Below are 15,562 nucleotides of genomic sequence, written 5' to 3'. Positions count from 1 at the left end.
CCACTACATGATCATCTGCGAAGAAGAAGGTGTACAAATACTGATGACCCCTTGTTGACTGAATACCAATTCCTACACATTTCCTACTTCACAAGTCTAAGGCTTTCTGGATGTATAATTTTAACATTAGGACTGCCACCTACGATGTACTTTTATCTGAGTAATATTTTCATGGATGTGGGTACACAGAGCGTGTCAAAAAGAATCATCCGCTTTGGCATGTCTATGTTTTTGAAACTAATAACCATGTACAATGAATTTTAATTTTTGATGAACGGCATACTCAAGACGTTTTTGTCACAGCTTTTCATAGGTGTTCGATATGCCCCCTTCAGATCCATTGCATATGTCAATGTGGTATTCAAATTGTTCCAACACTGCCGCGAGCATGTCTTCAGTTACAGCTTCCACAGCTGCTGTTATGAGATGTCTCAGTTCATCCACTGTTGTTGGTAACGGAGGCACATAAACAGTCTTTAGTAAACACCCACAGGAATAATCACATACAGTCAGGTCCGGCGACCTTGGAGACCAGTAATGTAAGGTTTGGAGGTGCCCCATCCTGTTGGTAAACGGATTCGTTCAAATCAATCCCCAATTGTGGGACAAGAAAGCTCTCAGGCATATCGAGATATATGCTTCCTGTAAAAATGGTGGATTCGTTCTGTGTCAGACACTCGGGGACAGCCCAGCGATTTGCCTTTACACAAACATCCTGCTAGAATTGAAGTGGGCGCACTCTGCTGCTACCTAGCGGAACTATGTAAAACTGCAGAGTTTGCCCTTTCCAGCAGTATGTTGTTCACACACAAATCTCAAATAACATAATAGTTGTGACTTTTTTTAGAATTGAATGATCCTTTTTGATACACCCTGTGTTATTTTGCTCTCAGGAAGTTATCGTCAGATACTTGTGAAAACTTTCTATACATCTATATATTTCTGCTTGACACTGGTAAAGCGATAAAAATAATCACTAATTGAAGATACAACATTGCTGGAGATTTCTAGAACCAAGAAATATTTCACATTTTCAGTTGCAACGAGAATAGCGGACAGTCGCGAAACAGGATTGACCTCCAAGAAAAAGGACACTGGGTGCATTTGCTACTAGTCAGTTACTCCTCATTAATGTATCAATGGTGTAGAAAGATGCTACAACGGATTCTGAGGTACGGAAGCTATCAGGAAGTCACAGTAAACTTCTTCCTTGAGCAGTCGATGAGCGCAAGCCTGCGGACAACGAGTATTGTACTTGGAATGGAATGGGGCCGGCCAGAGTGGCCGACCGGTTCTAGGCGCTTCAGTCTGGAACCGCGCTACCGCTCCGGTCGCAGGTTCGAATGCTGCCTCGGGCATGGATGTGTGTGATGTCCTTAGGTTAGTTAGGTTTAAGTAGTTCTAAGTTCTTGGGGACTCATGACCTCAGAAGTTAAGTCCCATAGTGCTCAGAGTCATTTTTGTTTGGAAAGCATGTAACGGCACCATGCGAAACTGTTCTACCTGAAGTGGACACAGATGTTCAGCTGCAACTATCAAGTGTTGTTTTATTAAATTACTATTAGATGAAAGAGCATAAAAGCAGTGCAATTTTGTAGCTCAGCTCTCTGCACTCCATTTTTTTCGTCCTTTTCCTCTTCTTCAAGAGTCTCCTTTTAAGTTTTACAATTTCTTGTACAGGCTCAGGTCCTTCAAATTTTCCGTTTCCGTACTCTTTGACGTGGATCGAAATGTAGTGCCTTTGTAAACCGTACGTCCTGAAAGTATATAATGTATTGTGATGCACTAAGCCTTTTGCAAATCCTGTGTACTCAAAATTAATCTACATCTACATCCATACTCCGCAAGCCACGTGACGGTGTGTGGCGGAGGGTACCTTGAGTACCTCTATCGGTTTTCCCTTCTATTCCAGTCTCGTATTGTTCGTGGAAAGAAAGATTGTCGGTATGCCTCCGTGTGGGCTCTAATCTCTCTGATTTTATCCCCATGGTCTCTGCGCGAGATATACGTAGGAGGGAGCAATGTACCACTTGACTCCTAGGTGAAAGTATGTTCTCGAAACTTCAACAAAAGCCCGTACCGAGGTACTGAGCCTCTCTCTTGTAGAGTCTTCCACTGGAGCTTATTTATCATCTCCGTAATGCTTTCGCTATTACTAAATGAACCTGTAACGAAGCGCGCTGTTCTTCCTTGGATCTTCTCTATCTCTTCTGTCAATCCTATCACGTACGGATTCCACACCGGTGACCAGTATTCATGCAGTGGGCGAACAAGTGTACTGTAACCTACTTCCTTTATTACTGTTACTAGGAGAACTATGTATAACAATTTATTTTGTGAGAAGTTCTTAATATAGTACGCATTGTTGAAAAAACTGAAATCATTATGAATGTGATTTGGTCTGCGTGCATGTCTAAAGCAATTTGCTCCCGTATTCTGTTTGTTCTTAATTACAACACAGTCTCTTCTTTCTGAGCAGTATTGTCTTGCAGTAACTGGTGGTATATAAATTAATGTCGTGACCTGTATTTTGAATTTTATATTTCAATTTAGGTAATAATCATTACTGGAATTCTTAATTCTTTGTTGTTAGGCCCAGTTCACTATGCAAATATTTTCAATACAAAAAATTTAGGTGACGATTTGTATAGATCAACAATACTGAATCTAACAAAATATCCGGCAGATACAGCTGTTACATATGTATATAGGGAGATTTGCCAAATAGGGAAAAACTGCAGGGAACGATCCCTGAGGGGATAACAAGCAAGACAGGTTGTAAATGCTTACCAAAAAAAGGTGCACACACTTGAAAGTGGAGATAAGAGATCTCTGACAGTGATCCCAATATCATCACCAGGCAGCCATGTGGAACGTTCTCCATGAGAACAACTACCCATATCACAATGCGGGCAAGCCTTGTTGCCAATGGACTTGTCTCCTTGGCGACGCTTTTGTCGCTGGCTCGTCACATGGGCCGCAATAATACTGGGGCTTCTGTGATCCACCACCTTCACAGATAAGGCTATGTTTATGAGAGATGATATCACCAACCTTCATAACACCCAGCTGTGGGCTACAGAGAATCCCTGTAATACAATATGTGGCAGTGAGCATTAGCACTGCTCCAGCGGCAATGTGTGAGCAGAAATTTTTGGTGACGACTTCATGGTACGCCATCTTCCCACAACGCTTCACTTGCAAGACATATCTCTACCTGCTGTGGTTGACCCAGTCTCCTCTGCTGGAAGATTTCTTTTGGTGATACGAAGGGTAATATGGGTACTATATGATGGTGCTCCAGCTCACTGCCCTCTTGAGTGTGAAGCTAAAACACTAGTACAGGCAGAGCATTTCACCTTGCTTGGTGGGTTGTCATGTACTGTTTCATGCAGTTTGTCTCGCTACAGCAATTAGAAAGTTCAGGGTGAATCACCTTAAACTTGCACCGCAAATATTGCGGAATGAAAAGTGGTATTGATGTACGGTTTTCACAGACTGGATTGATAGTCAGGGGCCTGTACTCTTACCCACTCAATACATTGTAATAATACTTATAAAGTGTAATTTTTGTGCAAACATAAACTCTTTTGGAAGGAAGAAAGCCTGTGGATATTAACAGACTCAAGTAGGGCAAATTATAATGTCAACGGGTTTTGTTGCAGGATTTAAGTGCGAATCCTTTAAGAGACATCGTATTTTGAAAAGTTTCCATACAGACACTTGTTTGTGCCACCCAGCCAGCGTGGTTGTTAGGTGTGATATTTTTGTGCTTGCTTACAGTGTTCTTGTGCGTTCCCTGAGTACATTGCGCTTTGCTGGTCATCAGTTATTGCGTGACAGTTCAAGCAATAGGTTGTGAGTGGACAATTAGATTTACCAAAGTAGAAAAAGGCGACATGCTCATGGTGTGTGGAAAGTGTAGGAAGAATGCAGTTCGTTCTTCTACGATGAATACGACAAGGTACCAACAGCCATCAACCACCTCAATAGCTGTTTATTAACCTCTTCATAACTTAACAGCCAGACAACACAGAAGGAAACAAGTGACGAGAGAAGAAAGGGAAATTAATTTTCTTGCTGTTATTGAGGTTGATCCGCAAGTCAGATCACGCACAATCACACGAGGAAGTGGCATGAGTCACGCAAGTGTCTTATACATTCTCCATCGACGTAGGTTCCATCTCTATTACATCTCTCCATCAAGAGCTACATGAAAACAAATGTGAGTATCGTGTTAACTTCTGTACCTGGGCATTAAGATAGGATACTCCAAATGTATCATCCACCTTGTTTGGTGATGAAACAACATTTACCAATCATGGCCAGGTAAACCGCTGAATTATGCACTATCAATCTGTTGACAATCCCTTTTGGATGCGTCAGTGGAATGTCAGCGCCTATGTAGTGTAAAAGTGTGGTGTGAGATAGTGAGCCATCAGCTCATATCCCAGTTTTTCTCAAACAGGACACTGAACATGCACACGTATGACAGCCTCTTAACAGTCCATCCTGAGCGTATGCTAGAGGAGATTTCTCTGTACAGTAGAAGGAACTTGTGGTACCAACATGATGATTGTTCAGCTCATAGCGCACGAAATACTACATTTCTTTACGAACTGTTTCCGAAACGTTGGACTGGACGCAGAGAAAGTACCTCAGTTGGCATGTTTCCCGAATTTAACGCCTGTGGACGTTTTTTTCTGTGTAGAAAGCAGAAAGATACTGTCTACAAGGATATATCAACTACATGTGATGATATCAACGACATAGCACTGCAGCCTATTCAGACATCTGTGCTGAAATGCCAGCACGTGTGCGGTAGTCGTTCCATACCGGATTGGAAGCGTACGTTGCATCTGTCGAAGGTCATTTTGAACACGACCTGTGATGGCCAATTGTCTCGTTATTGGTCATAATCCACATAACTCCCGTATTCACTTGTGTTGTTATTTAGTGTGTAGTACCACAGGTATTAAGTATCGCTGTGGGAACTTTTCAAAATGTGATGTCACGTAAACGACTCGTACTAGAATCTTGCAGCAAACAACGTTAACGTTCCAATTTACTTTACTTTTAGTCTGTTAATGTCAATAGGCATTGTTTCAGTTAAGAAGTGTATGTCGGCAATTACTTTTTAAGTATTATTAGAATCTGTTGATTGACTAATAATACGAGTCCCTGACTTCTAACCCATTCAGTGAAGACTGCACATCAATAGCATTTTCCATTTCCGTAATATCTGCGGTGATTCGTCTCATATATGAGAAGCTTACTACAAAAACTGAACAAGTGTAAATCCGACTTTTTGAGTTAATGCTGCCTTGCTCTTCCCCGTCATCGGATATATCATGGCGAATTTGTTTTGGCAAAAGCAATACAAAATGGTTCAAATGGATCTGAGCACTATGGCACTTAACTTCTGAGGTTATCAGTCCCCTAGAACTTAGAACTACTTAAACCTAAGGACATCACACACATCCATGCCCGAGGCAGGATTCGAACCTGCGATCATAGCGGTCGCACGGTTCCAGATGTAGCGCTTAGAACCGCTCGGCCACCCCGGCTGACAAAAACAATACAGACCGAAAGAAATATCCATTTGAAAATCTACAAAAAGCAGACAAGTCCCTTGTTATTTCTAGAAAAGTTGGACATGATTCGTAGGTTTCCCAACGTCTTCTTGCTAGGCTGTTTACCATGCGCCACATTCAGAGGAAGCGTCCCAGGATGCCAGAAGAAAAAGAAGGACATCGTAATCACGCAGGTGCGTTTTCCTTCAAGTTGAGAATTGTAGCTAGGGATATTCTAAATTTGTAAAGCAGCATTCCTTTTCTTTCATGGAATAAACAACCATAGTGTACAGAATCCAGAAAGTATTGTAATGTGTGGACAGTCTCCGAAAGAGGTTCACAAAAAGAGACCAAAAAAGATACCAGAGCCGATTGTTCAGGTGACTGTCATATAAAGCCCTTTAAAGCAAGGCAATCACAGTAGTCTAAGCGGAATAGTCCAAATCAAAAACACCTGCCTGACGATTTGACAATAATCGATATTCATCTTGAAATTCTACAAAAAAAAATGTTCAAATGTGTGTGAAATCTTATGGGACTTAACTGCTAAGATCATCAGTCCCTAAGCTTACACACTACTTAACCTAAATTATCCTAAGGACAAACACACACACACACCCATGCCCGAGGGAGGACTCGAACTTCCGCCGGGACCATCTATATCTACATGATTAGTCTGCAATTCACATTTAAGTGTTTGGCAGAGGGTTCATCGAACCACAATCATACTATCTCTCTACCATTCCACTCCCGAACAGCGCGCGGGAAAAACGAACACCTAAACCTTTCTGTTCGAGCTCTGATTTCTCTTATTTTATTTTGGTGATAATTTCTACCTATGTAGGTTGGGCTCAACAAAATATTTTCGCATTCGGAAAAGAAAGTTGGTGACTGAAATTTCGTAAATAGATCTCGCCGCGACGAAAAAGTCTTTGCTTAATGACTTCCATCCCAATTTGCGTATCATATCTGCCACACTCTCACCCCTATTACTTGATAATACGAAACGAGCTGCCCTTTTTTGCACCCTTTCGATGTCCTCCGTCAATCCCACCTGGTAAGGATCCCACACCGCGCAGCAATATTCTAACAGAGGACGAACGAGTGTAGTGTAAGCTGTCTCTTTAGTGGACTTGTTGCATCTTCTAAGTGTCCTGCAACCTTTCGCTCGCCTTCCCAACAATATTATGTATGTGGTCTTTCCAACTGTAGTTGTTCGTAATTTTAACACCCAGGTACTTAGTTGAATTGACAGCCTTGAGAATTGAACTACTAATCGAGTAATAGAATTCCAACGGCTTTCTTTTGGAACTCATGTGGATAACCTTACACTTTTCGTTATTTTATGAAACGTCCCCTTAGAAAAATTATACATAACTGTGCTTAAAGTGACACACAATATTTTTATTTTTTAACGCAACGCAATCTGACTTTCAAAAATACCTACAAAAAAATGGCCCTGACTAACATTAACCTATACGTTTCACAAATCGCTTACCTCACAAAAATCTTGGTTACTCGAACTACTGCAATACAGCGAGCGCCACTACTGCCAGCTAAATAAAAGATTCAAACTACAGAAGGCACTAACTACTGATAGGGATAGTTAGCAAATGAAAGATTTTAATAGAGAACAAACAATGTATTTACCTTAATAGTCATAATATATATAGCAGTTCACGACATCCATTCTTACAAATTTCAAAACTCCGCCATATCTCTCCCCACATCCACCACTGCTGGCGGCTCACCTCCAACTGCGCAACGCTACGCGCTGTTAACATCCAGCCGCCCAACACTACAATGGCGAGTATTCCAACAATGCCAACCAGCCACTGACTGCACACAGCACAGCCAGTGATTTTTCATACAGAGCGCTATGTGGCGTTACCAATAAAAAAACCTAAACAGCCTACTTACATAGCCCCCATGCTCCCCACAAAAAATTTTACAAATTGTTTTGTGCAGTGGCCAATACAGATTTGAAAAGAATTTTCATAATTACAATAACAAAGAAATGAAATGCACACACTCATCGATACAATGTTGGTCAAATGCTAAAATTTTTTTACAGTCCATTAAGACAGTCCTGATCATTCATCACAGTAAAATTGCAGTGGTTCTTTTTTTTTCTCAAAGTCTCAGCAGTAAAAGAAAATGCACACAGGAGTAGTGGATTTCCATGCAGTCTTGAAGAAGTAGTGTTGTGCTTCCAATGGAAAGATAATGCTGACTCTTAACATGCTGACAGGTAATGGGCCACAAAAGAGCAAACCCACAGCAGAGTCAGTCGAAGTTTTGAAGAATATTGGTAGGTAGGTCATCACAGAGCAGACTCATCGTAGTCCTGGTAGAGATTATGGTATTGGTGGGCTACCAGAGATGCAGACCCACTGCAGTCCTTGTAGAAATAATGGTATTGGTGGGCCATCAAAGATGCAGACCCACTGTAGTCCATGTAGAGACGGCCAGCAGCCATCTGTTGCGACTGTGCAGGTGCACAAGCACCATCAAAGAGTCTTGCGTAGAATATATCAAGTCCATAAACCACCACTTGTCCACTCACAAAGAATTTGTTTGAAATGTCCTTAGAACCAGCAATGCTGTTATCCAGTCCCTTGCTGAATTATTAACACACGTACAAACACTATCGGTCCCTACTCTTCACATATTGTCCATATACTATGACCAACAGAAACGTGTACAGTGAAATGATACTTAATTTGAAGAACTGGTGTCTATACAATTATAAATTAAAAACATAAAAATACAATTACAAAGGCACAAAATACATCATTAAAGAACATAACAGTACAGATAACTTTTGTAGTAAAACAGGCTTTACAAAAGAATAGAAATAAACATGCACATCAGTGTCACAAAACTTATGACATAAGTACATACATAAAAGATCAGAATAACTTTTGAAACATCAACTTCACACATGAGCATTAAAACAGAACAGATAAATAATGTCTAAAAATCTTTACAAAGTAAATAACATATTATTAATGCAATTTATATTTAAGGGTAACAGTATTCCTCATCATAGTGAATGTAGCTTAGTATTAGAAGGGAAAAAATTCTATGAAACAGTACACAGAGACAGGAAGAAAAAAATGCACAAGGGTACACAAACACGTAGTGGGATAACACAAAAGGAAAGGACAGGGTTTCTTTTCGGGGTAACATTTGGTACTGCAGTCCAACCCAAAACTTCATACCATAGATCATCCCTCTTATTTCAACATTTGCTCCAGCCAAAAAAATCCTATCCAAGCATGCTTTCTGTATTCTGTTCTCATCCTCCTTCAAAAATAGTTTTTCTCCACTGTACACTACTTTTTTGGCCAAACCATTTTCTTATAGCTTCTCAATGCTTTTCTTCCAATTCATCATAGTTAGTTTCTTATATAGTCTACCCCCTCTTCAGCTAACTTAAACCTACTAGCTCAGATGCTTAACTAAGGGATGATGCAATGCAGCAGCACAAAACCATTAACACAAACAGCAATGACAAAAAAAATGTCAGTGGGCAAACCAAGCTACAGTAAATCTAAATTACCAAGCAATGCAACATTACTACTGATATGAACCAATGTGCAGCAACAAGAAAAATAAATCAATAGTAAAACTAGCTTAACAGAGTAATACAAAGTGAAATTTAGTAGCACTATGCCTGGCAAAACAGCAGCAGCAAATACAATAACTTATATCTAAACATGACAAAGCTCAAGCAGAAAAAATATTACACTAAAGACAACAATGCAGATAAGGGAAATGTATATTCACATCTTAATGTCTATATGATTAAAGTGGTGCACCACAAAAACTTATTGTAAAAAAAATATTAACATGTAATTGAAAAGAAAATTCTGTATGCAATTCCTGCCAAGGGAAATGTCTTTTTGAGCTCCTTCGTTTTTTTAAGTACATCATAAGTTATTATTTACTGGATCTGTAGGAATAAAATATTTATATCAGTACATCCATTAAATTTTATTGTAACCAATGCTGCAGTGCAGCTAGAAACTAGATATTAAACAAAATAGGCAAAGCAAGACGTGAAACGTCATTCGCTAGCCATATGGCGTTTCATAGTGCAGTAAACAATCTTTCAACTAGCAAGACAATAGACATGAAACGTTTCTCATTTCATTTCAGTAAATATCATACATTAAGAACTCTACAGTGTAATAATGTTTTCAAGTTTGAGGGTGTCGTATTTACGATGCTTTCTACAAAGGAATGTCAATAGTGAGGATAATGGCCTCTTTTTTTTCTCTCCACCTGTGCCTCTGACAGGCACACACTAATGGCTTTCTTTTGTCAGGTGGTTGTCGCGCAGCTGGGTGCCCACGACGCATTACGTGCAGGTGGTCACTTAACTTTCTTACCAAAATATTTACGACACCAGTTTCCGCTACAGTGGCAGTCTCATATAAAAAATTTCACAGGTCAAGAACTTGCGTTACAAATCTGTAGAAACAAAATCCTATTGATATAACAGTGTCCAAAAAAGTTCCGTCGGCATTGTAATACATTCACGCATTTACATACATGTCATAACTCTTAAAGTACGATTCTTGGTTTCCAACAACCTTTTCCTCAAACCAGAGTCCCTAACCACTACTCATTATTCCTTACCTTATTACACATATACATATTCGTCGACACTTCTTCAATATTTCATCATAACAGATATGTAGCATAACCAAATAAATCATGTAGCATCAGCTTAAACGTACCTCAGTAGCATAATTCACATCGTCGTCGTAATAATAACATCATAACACCTCAGTCAAATCTAAAAAACGTTGTAGCTTTCTGAAATAATTTCAAAACCTAAAAAAAATTCTCTGCTCATGTCAAAAGTGTCATCTGCCTCAAACGTACTTTAAAAATCATGATCCCATACCAAATACATCATTCAAAGCTCTCATAGTATCACAATGGTTCCGAAAAAATATGAACAGTTCACACAGTAAAGACAAAATACAGTTTCATAAGTGTCAAGTTATCCAACTGTGTAATTGTGTAAATATGTCTCACTGATGTAGTAAAAAAATGTTTCTCTCAATTAAATTATCAGATATCTGTGTAATTTATGTGTTAGAGAAATATAGTACCGATGTGTAAAGTTGTATAAGCAAATACCATATTAGCTAGGGCTCCTTGTGCTTGCCAAACACATGGTACTTTGGTAAGCGTGTACCCCCCTGAGGATTAATGTAATTATATCCTCAGGTGTTACAGATTACAGCAATGGAATGAAATGTATCACAGAAAACCTTTGTATCATTGTACTTAAAATATCTTTAAAAATAAATTTTTAAGGTGCAAAATTAATCACTCAAATACGTGTACTGTAGCGCTAAACTGTGCGTCTTGTTATAAGATAATCTCTGTGGAAGTGTCGTAGTTATCGTCCTCCGAAAGCTAAGTTCTGCAGAAATCAATGTACTTATCTCATGATAAACAAAACTGAAATGCTATGCGTATAGATATCGTAGTTACGACGCTTATTGCCGTGATGGAGTAAGTACTGTACTGAAACGTATAGTTGTGCTACAGAAAAGGCTGTCTCATTGTAGCTATACCACAAAGTTACTACTAAAACATATTTTCCTTTCCAGAAGAATTCAGAAAAACTGTGCAGATATAAAACAGATACACCGCAAAAGCACAATGTAAATTGTGTCACACATCAGTAGCGTCGTGATATAATCGTGTAGTTGTCACATATACCAACCACTGTGTCATCTGGTATCTCACAGAAAGTACTTTAAATCCAGAATGTATTTTCAAGTAAACTAAAGTGTTGCATTAAAATTTCATTAGCAGTATATGTTCTAAATATGTAAGCCTTATAGTCGTTAGTAATCGTGCAACTATCAAACAAGAATGTACACACACATTAACACTGTGTCCTCTGTTCACTATCACAATGCAGTGGTAATTACTGTATGTTCCGTAGGTTCTAGACTGGATAGTTAACTTCAAAACATTGTTGCATGATAACAGTTTCAAATTGTGACAACGCATACTAGTAACGTGAAGTGAAAAGTTTTATGGCAAAGACTAAGTTAAAAAACAGATTATCTTTAAATAAACGGTTTTACATGTGAAATATGGTGTAAGCCTTTACTCTTCCTACTATGCAAAGCTCGAGCTTCAACGGAATTATAATGTCGTATACTTCGGTAAAGAATGCTAAAATTTTTCTCAAGGCTAGCGTCTTACGTTATTTTTCTCGGAGCCAGCGGGCGCAGGCGGCTGCCAGTGGTGTGAGTCATTGCGTACTGTCTGTTTGTTGGCGAACGTCGTTATTGGGATTAGGAGACCTAACTTCTACAAATTCACCTTGTCGAGAGTGCCCTGCTCTGTTTGAATCTCGCCAGTTCTGATGGAATTCATCTACATCTACATGACTACTCTGCAATTCACATTTAAGTGCTTGGCAGAGGGTTCATCGAACCACAATCATACTATCTCTCTACTATTCCACTCCCGAACAGCGAGCGGGAAAAACGAACACCTAAACCTTTCTGTTCGAGCTCTGATTTCTCTTATTTTATTTTGATGATCATTCCTACCTATGTAGGTTGGGCTCAACAAAATATTTTCGCATTCGGAAGAGAAAGTTGGTGACTGAAATTTCGTAAAAAGCTCTCGCCGCGACGAAAAACGTCTATGCTGTAATGACTTCCATCCCAACTCGTGTATCATATCTGCCACACTCTCTCCCCTATAACGCGATAATACAAAACGAGCTGCCCTTCTTTGCACCCTCTCGATGTCCTCCGTCAATCCCACCTGGTAAGGATCCCACACCGCGCAGCAATATTCTAACAGAGGACGAACGAGTGTAGTGTAAGCTGTCTCTTTAGTGGACTTGTTGCATCTTCTAAGTGTCCTGCCAATGAAACGCAACCTTTGGCTCGCCTTCCCGACAATATTATCTATGTGGTCCTTCCAACTGAAGTTGTTTGTAATTTTAACACCCAGGTACTTAGTTGAATTGACAGCCTTGAGAATTGTACTATTTATCGAGTAATCGAATTCCAACGGATTTCTTTTGGAACTCATGTGGATCATCTCACACTTTTCGTTATTTAGCGTCAACTGCCACCTGACACACCATGCAGCAATCTTTTCTAAATCGCTTTGCAGCTGATACTGGTCTTCGGATGACCTTACTAGACGGTAAATTACAGCATCATCTGCGAACAACCTAAGAGAACTGCTCAGATTGTCACCCAGGTCATTTATATAGATCAGGAACAGTAGAGGTCCCAGGACGCTTCCCTGGGGGACACCTGATATCACTTCAGTTTTACTCGATGATTTGCCGTCTATTACTACGAACTGCGACCTTCCTGACAGGAAATCACGAATCCAGTCGCACAACTGAGACGATACCCCATAGCTCCGCAGCTTGATTAGAAGTCGCTTGTGAGGAACGGTGTCAAAAGCTTTCCGGAAATCTAGAAATACGGAATCAACTTGAGATCCCCTGTCGATAGCGGCCATTACTTCGTGCGAATAAAGAGCTAGCTGCGTTGCACAAGAGCGATGTTTTCTGAAGCCATGCTGATTACGTGTCAATAGATCGTTCCCTTCGAGGTGATTCATAATGTTTGAATACAGTATATGCTCCAAAACCCTACTGCAAACCGACGTCAATGATATAGGTCTGTAGTTAAATGGATTACTCCTACTACCCTTCTTGAACACTGGTGCGACCTGCGCAATTTTCCAATCTGTAGGTACAGATCTATCGGTGAGCGAGCGGTTGTATATGAGTGCTAAGTAGGGAGCTATAGTATCAGCGTAATCTGAAAGGAACCTAATCGGTATACAATCTGGACCTGAAGACTTGCCCGTATCAAGCGATTTGAGTTGCTTCGCAACCCCTAAGGTATCTACTTCTAAGAAACTCATGCTAGCAGATGTTCGTGTTTCAAATTCTGGAATATTCCATTCGTCTTCCCTGGTGAAGGAATTTCGGAAAACTGCGTTCAATAACTCCGCTTTAGCGGCGCAGTCGTCGATAACAGTACCATCGGCACTGCGCAGCGAAGGTATTGACTGCGTCTTGCCGCTTGTGTACTTTACATACGACCAGAATTTCTTCGGATTTTCTACCAAATTTCGAGACAATGTTTCGTTGTGGAACCTATTAAAGGCATCTCGCATCGAAGTACGTGCCAAATTTCGCGCGTCTGTAAATTTTAGCCCATCTTCAGGATTTCGCGTTCTTCTGAACTTCGCATGCTTTTTCCGTTGCCTCTGCAACAGCGTTCGGACCTTTTTTGTGTACCACGGGGGATCCGTTCCATCTCTTACCAATTTATGAGGTATGAATATCTCAATTGCTGTTGCTACTATATCTTTGAATTTGAGCCACATCTCGTCTACATTCGCATAATCAGTTCGGAAGGAATGGAAATTGTCTTTTAGGAAGGCTTCTAGTGGTACTTTATCCGCTTTTTTAAATAAAATTATTTTGCGTTTGTTTTTGATGGATTTGGAAGAAATGGTATTGAGCCTAGCTACAATGACCTTGTGATCACTAATCCCTGTATCAGTCATGATGCTCTCTATCAGCTCTGGATTGTTTGTGGCCAAGAGGTCAAGTGTGTTTTCGCAACCATTTACAATTCGCGTGGGTTCGTGGACTAACTGCTCTAAATAATTTTCGGAGAATGCATTTAGGACAATCTCGGAAGACGTTTTGTGCCTACCACCGGTTTTGAACAAGTATTTTTGCCAACATACCGAGGGTAGGTTGAAGTCCCCACCAACTATAACCGTATGAGTGGGGTATTTATTTGTTACGAGACTCAAACTTTCTCTGAACTGTTCCGCAACTGTATCATCGGAGTCTGGGGGTCGGTAGAAGGAGCCAATTATTAACTTAATTCGGCTGTTAAGTATAACCTCCACCCACACCAATTCGCACAGAGTATCTACTTCGACTTCACTACAAGATAAACCACTACTGACAGACACCAACACTCCACCACCAATTCTGCCTAATCTATCTTTCCTGAACACCGTCTGAGACTTCGTAAAAATTTCTGCAGAACTTATTTCAGGCTTTAGCCAGCTTTCTGTACCTATAACGATATCAGCTTCTGTGCTTTCTATTAGCGCTTGAAGCTCAGGGACTTTTCCAGCGCAACTACAACAATTTACAACTATAATTCCGACTGTTCCTTGATCCAAGCACGTCCTGTAATTGCCAAGCACCCTTTGACATTGCAGCCCATCCCGCACTTTCCCGAGGCCTTCTAACCTAAAAAACCGCCCAGTCCACGCCACACAGCCTCCGCTACCCGTGTAGCCGCCAGCTGAGTGTAGTGAACTCCTGACCTATTCAGCGGAACCCGAAACCCCACCACCCTATGGCGCAAGTCAAGGAATCTGCAGCCAATACGGTCGCAAAACCGTCTGAGCCTCTGATTCAGACCCTCCACCCGGCTCTGCACCAAAGGTCCGCAGTCGGTTCTGTCAACGATGCTGCAGATGGTGAGCTCTGCCTTCATCTCGTAAGCAAGACCGGCAGCCTTCACCAAATCAGATAGCCGCTGGAATCCAGAGAGAATTTCCTCAGATCCAAAGCGACACACGTCATTAGTGCCGACATGTGCCACCACCTGCAGCTGGCTGCACCCTGTGCTCTTCATGGCATCCGGAAGGACCCTTTCGACATCAGGAATGACTCCTCCCGGAATGCACACGGAGTGCACATTGGATTTCTTCCCCTCCTTAGCCGCCATATCCCTAAGGGGCCCCATTACGCGCCTAACATTGGAGCTCCCAACTACCAGTAAGCCCAACCTCTGCGATTGCCCGGACCTTGAAGGCTGAGAATGATCCTCTGAAACAGGGCAGGCAGCTGCATCTGGCTCAGCCAGAGACAGTGCCTGAAACCGGTTTGTCAGACGCACCGGAGAGGCTTTCTGGTCAGCTTCCGGGGACGC

The sequence above is a fragment of the Schistocerca gregaria genome, chromosome 4, assembly GCF_023897955.1.
Source record: "Schistocerca gregaria isolate iqSchGreg1 chromosome 4, iqSchGreg1.2, whole genome shotgun sequence".
NCBI lineage: Eukaryota > Metazoa > Arthropoda > Insecta > Orthoptera > Acrididae > Schistocerca > Schistocerca gregaria.
This window is presented reverse-complemented; position numbering follows the sequence as displayed.